Here is a 6000-nt window from a genome sequence, read left to right as displayed (position 1 = left end):
CCGCACTAGGAGGAGGAACGCGTCCGTCTACGGCCGCATAGCAGCCGCCATGGCCCGAAAGGGACACAGGCCCGAAAGTCAAGCAGCTGTGTCAGGTGTACACCAGGGCCACCAGGGGTGGCACCGCAGCAGGGGCTGCCACCTGCCCCTACTCCCCTGCCCTTGACCGACTCTTGGGGGGCAGGGTGGTCCGTGCCAGCACGGAGGACAGCGAGCCGGGACCGGAGGGCCCTGAACCGGGCACACCGGAGGGGCCACCTCAGGATGTCCCAGCACCGGAGTTGGCAGGGTCGTCCAGAGAGACCGTATCGGGTAAGTAGTTCGAATTAAGTAGTTCGGGGGGGGGAAGTGGGAGAGATACCAGAGACCACGTGTGTGGGCCATGCCTTCCACGGATCACACAGACACCTGTGCATGTGCGAGCACGTGCCATGCCACCCTTGGGCAGGTGGCTCCAGCTGCGTGACACCCAGGGGCCATGGCCCAATAGGCACATGCTTCTGCGAAGAGACCTGACATGCTCCCGAATCCGGGGCAGGACCCAGCAGGATGCTTTCCCTTCACATATCCCCTCTACACGGAGGCAGGGGACATCTCCCCCTCCCCCCTGCTGCCCCAGGCACACTATACATGGCACAGGGACATGGGTGCGGTCTTGGGGCAGCTCCCAGTCCCAGGGAGAGCCAGACATCCTGACCATGGCCTTTGTACAAGCACAGCGGCTCTGACGGTGCAGGACATGGTCACCCTCATGTTGCGGGGGGTGGGGGAGAGGGCTGGGCATCATCCTCTGCGTCCCCAGGGAGAACTGACCACTTCTTTTCTTTCTCTAGAGCTGCACCAGCTGCTCGTGCAGGGCGCACCACCCCACCCAGGACATGCTCCCGCACCCGCGGCCTGCTCCGGACCGCCAGCACGGAGCAGGAGTACCGGGACCAGCACCTGGGGGCCCTGCGAGCCGTGCACCGCACACTGGAGGCCTGGATGCGGGCAGACCTGCAGGTCCACCAGGAGCAGGTGGCTGAGGTCCGAGGGCTGAGCACAAACCTGCAGGTCCTGCTGCAGAGCATGGTGCCCCATGCTGGTCCTACGCCTGCTGCCCCCCCAACTGCTGTCCCTCCTCCCACTCCTGCCCCCCTCCCACCTCTTCCTCCTCAACCCCCACATCCTCTTCCTCAATGTCCACACCCCCCACCTCAACCTCCGCACCCTCCACCCCATGCCCCCGGGGACACCGAGGCCCCCTCCCTCGCCGTGCTGGGAGGCGGTTGGCCTGGTGAGACCCCCACCCCTGATCCCTGAGTTTCCCCACCCCCTCCTTTCCCTTGCTTCCCCCTTCCAGCTCCCTCCTCCCAGTTTTCCCCCTCCCCTCTCCCACCCTCTCTCTTCCCCTCTCCCAGCTCCTTTTCCCAGTCTCCCCGAGTTTTGTGGAATAAAGAGAGTTTCTATTTTTGAACACGTGTACTTTATTTTGTACATCAGGAAGGGGGGCTAGGGATGGGTAAGTGGAAGGAGGTGATGGAGGAATGGGGTACAAGCCCCCGATGGGGAGGACTGGGGTGGTTCTGCGGGCTCCTCGGGGTGGAAGCTCTCCTGCAGCCCCCCAATTGACCCCCCCCCCCGGATGGCAGCCTGTGGCAAGTGCAGCCGGGCTGATGGCCGAGTGCTGTGATGTGCCGAGTGTGGGCACTCAGGGCACTCCAAGCCAGGACTGCTTTGCAAGCGGGGAACCCCTGAAAACTGTCTGTGCGGGGTGGGGGTCGGGTCCCTTTAAGCACAGCCCTCGGCTAGCCTGAGGCAGCAGCTCCACACTCTAAGTCCTAATCTGATGCCCTGCCGGCACTGCTTCTGGCCATCCTTAACCTCAGTTCAGGGTCCACTCAGTGTGGACATGCTAGTTTGAATTAGCAAAATGCTAATTCGAACTAGTTTTTAAGTCTAGATGCACTAATTCGAATTAGCTTAGTTCGAATTAACTAAGTTAGTTCGAATTAGCGCTGTAGTGTAGACATACCCTCAGTCCCCAGAAAAATCTTGATCCTCAAGGAATCCATTTTGAAGCACTTGGAAGAGGGGAAAGTGATCAGGAATAGTCAACACGGATTCGCCAAAAGCAAGTCATGCCTGACCAATCTGATTACCTTCCATGATGAGGTCATTGGCTCTGTGGACATGCGAAGGCAGTGGACATGATATACCTTGACTTTAGCAAAGGCTTTGATACAGTCTCCCATAATAGTCTGGCCAGCAAGTTAAGTAAGTATGGATTGGATAAATGGACTGTAAGGTAGATAGAAAGCTGGCTAGATTGTTGGGTCCAACAGGTAGTGATCAATGTCTCGATGTCTGGCTGGTGGTTGGTTTCAAGTGGAATGCCCCAAATATCGGCTCTAGAGCCAGTTTTGTTCAACTTTTTTATTAATGACCTGGATGAGGGGATGGATTGCACCCTCAGTAAGTTTGCAGATGACACTAAGCTAGGGGAAGAGGTATGTTGGAGGGTAGGGATAGAGTCCAGACTGACCTAGACAAATTGGAGGATTGGACCAAAAGAAATTTTATGAGGTTCAACAAGGATAAATGCAGATTCCTGCACTTGGGACGGTAGAATCCCAAGTAGTGTTACAGGCAGGGAACTGACTGGCTAAATAGCAGTTCAGCCGTAAAGAACTTGCAGATTACAGTGGATGTGAAGCTGGATATGAGTCAACAGTGTGTCTTTGTAGTCAAAAAGGTGAATGGCATATTAGGGTGCATTAGGAGGAGCATTGCCAGCAGATCTAGAGAAGTGATTATTCCCCTTTATTCGGCAGTGGTGAGGCCACATCTGGAGTATTGTGTCCAGTTCTGGGGCTCCCCACTATAGAAAGGATGTGGATGCATTTCAGAGGGTCCAGCGGAGGGCAACCAAAATCATTAGGGGGCTGGAGCACATTACCTACGAGGGGAGGCTGAGGGATTTGGGCTTATTTAGTCTGTAGAAGAGAAGAGTGAGGGGGGATATGAGTATAGCAGTGTTCAACTTCCTGAAGGGAGGTTTCAAATAGGATGGAGAGAGGCTGTTCTCAGTGGTGACAAATGACAGAACAAGGGGCAATGGTCTCAAGTTACAGTGGGAGAGGTCCAGGTTGGATATTAGGAAAATCTATTTCCCTAGGAGGGTGGTGAAGTACTGGAATGGGTTCCTTAAGGAGGTGGTGGAATCTCCATCCCTAGTGGTGTTTAAGTCCCTGCTTGACAAAGCCCTGGCTGGGATGATTTAGTTGTGGTTGGTCCTGCTTTGCGCAGGTGACTGGACTTGATGCCCTCCAGAGGTCTCTTCCAGTCCTAGGATTCTATGATTTTATTATTCTAATGTGATAAGAAGCAGGAGATGATCAAGTAATGATCAACCAATGTTCAAAGCATGAAGGGCTTCTTGGTTTAATTTTGTTTGGGTTGCTTTTTATTTACATGGGTTTTGTTCATACAGTTATGGTTATTGCTATTGCACACATCTATAGTTACAGGTGAGCCAATGTAATAATCAGAGCTTGAAAAATTGACTCATGTAGGGCAGGTGCTATTACTTTCCACAGGATCTACGTTTTCATTTTAAAATAAATTTCTGGAGTCTTGGTAGTGACGAAAACCATGCAAACATTAGGTGAGTGTAACTAATGGTAGTTTCCTCGTGTGCTGGGTGGGAAATGTTTTCTTTTCCCACTTCTCAAAAAATTTATTTTGATATCAAACTAACTCCCATAAAAGCAAATGTTTTTTTTTTTGGCTTCCAGTTTTTGAAAAAAGTTTCAAATTTTGATTGCCTACAAACTAAGGGATGTGTTTTGTGTGTGTTAAGGGCTTTTGGATTTTTGATCTGAACCCAAAAAAACAGGTGCTTCTTACCAAAATTTCCTGCTTGCCCCCCCCAAAAGCAAGCCATTTATTCTCTGCGTTAGGACAAGATGGGCAAGAGAGGGTAATGTACAAGGGCATCTTATCTCAAGACTTTGGACAGAAAATTGTGTGGTGGTATGTTACCACCTAGAGCCTTCCATTTCTGTAGGAGGCTCATCCTCACCCTACTGCAGTGGAAAGATCTGTTGGAGTAACAGACGCTAGTGGAAGCAGAGATCTCTGGGGGGGGGGGGGAGGCAATGAAATCTGATAGTAAAAGGTAAGCAAAGGACTTGTCTGCTATGTGCTTAGGTTTGGATAAAGACGACTACTTAAAGGAGACCAGACAGAGCAGTGAGTGCTTGTTAAGGTGGTGAGAAGCCCTGCTGTGTCCCATCTGATTGAGTGTTTGAATGTGAGTGGGACCTGATATGAGGCAAGATTGAGGTGGCTCTTTAGTGCTCTGTGGAAAAGGAGGAAAACAGAGGTAGAATACTGTAGTGCAGCCTCTGGCTAGGAGAACTTGTGTAGTGGCCACTGTATTATATCTCACTGACCTTTTCTCTTCCTGTCTATCATAGAATCATAGAATCCTAGGGCTGGAAGAGACCTCAGGAGGTCATTGAGTCCAGCCCCCTGCCCAAAGCAGGACCAACCCCACTAAATCAACCCTGCCAGGGCTTCATCAAGCCGAGACTTAAAAACCTCTAGGGATGGAGATTCCACCACCTCCCTAGGGAATCCATTCCAGTGCTTCACCACCCGCCTAGTAAAATAGTTTTTCCTAATATCCAACCTAGACCTCTCCCACTGTAAGTTGAGACCATTGCTCCTTGTTCTACCATCTGTCACTACTGAGAACAGTCTTTCTCCATCCTCTTTGGAACCTCCCTTCAGGAAGTTGAAAGCTGCTATCAAATCCCCCCTCACTCTTCTCTTTTACAGACTAAAGAAACCCAAATCCCTCAGGGTACGTCTACACTACAGCGCTAGTTCGAACTAACTTAGTTCGAATTAGTTAATTCGAACTAAGCTAGTTCGAACTAGCGCATCTAGAACTAAAAACTAGTTCGAACTAGCGTTTTGCTAGTTCGAACTAGCGCGTCCACACTGATTGGACGCAGGGGGGCATTTAAGGGCAGCTGAAACCGGTTCTGGCAGGGCATCAGGTCAGCAGTTGCTTTGTGTGGCTGCTGTCTGAGGCTATCTGAGGCTCGTGCTTAAAGGGACCCCCCTGGACAGCCGGTTCTCAGCTTTTCCTGCTTGCTTGCCAACCTCGCCGAGGGACAGCAAAGCATCGGTCTCTGTGCCCGTCTGTTTCGGTGCTTCCCTTCGGGGGGACCGCCGCAGGTGGCAACATGGAGCCACAGCTCGCCCTGCACCTTCTGGTGCACGTTCTGGACTTGCTGCTGCAAGCCTGCCACCAATGGCTCGAGGCTGCCTGGCACCACCTGGGGAACGTCAGCCCCCTGCCTCTCCGCCTGGCCGCCCTGGGGGCCGTGGAGGAGCCACGGCAGCGCCCCGGCACCGGCGTGCCCCGCCGCATCTGGCGTCTGGACACCAGCAGCGACTGGTGGGACCGCATCGTCCTGGAGCACTGGGACGACCGACAGTGGACCCAGAACTTTAGGATGAGGAGGGACACCTTCCTGGAGCTCTGCGAGTGGCTCGCCCCTGCCCTGCGCAGAAGGGACACTCGCATGAGGCCCGCCATCCCCCTCCAGAAGCGGGTGGCCATCGCCCTCTGGAAGCTCTCCACGCCGGACAGCTACCGATCCGTCGGGAACCAGTTCGGCGTGGGGAGATCCACTGTCAGAGCAGTGCTCATGCAGGTACGGCGCTCGTCGGCCACCGAGCCGGGGGGGAGGGAGGCTGCGAGGAGGGGATGGGCCGCCCCAGGGACAAAGGGGGGGGCGGGAGGAGGCGAAGGCGCCCCGCACCGGAGGGGTCGGGCTGTCCCGGCCGTACTACACGCCGCCAGGGGGGTTGCTTCTGGGAGTGGGGCGCGGGGCACTGCCAGGGCACGCACGCTCCCAGCCACCCGGGCGCCCCACTGATTGACGCTTTGCTGTGTCTCTCTCCGCAGGTGGTCAAGGCCATCAACCGGGTGCTGCTCCGCAG

Source organism: Pelodiscus sinensis, chromosome 8, assembly GCF_049634645.1.
Source record: "Pelodiscus sinensis isolate JC-2024 chromosome 8, ASM4963464v1, whole genome shotgun sequence".
NCBI classification, from domain to species: Eukaryota; Metazoa; Chordata; order Testudines; family Trionychidae; genus Pelodiscus; species Pelodiscus sinensis.
The sequence above is the reverse complement of the archived record's forward strand: the minus strand, read 5'-3'. Positions refer to the sequence as shown.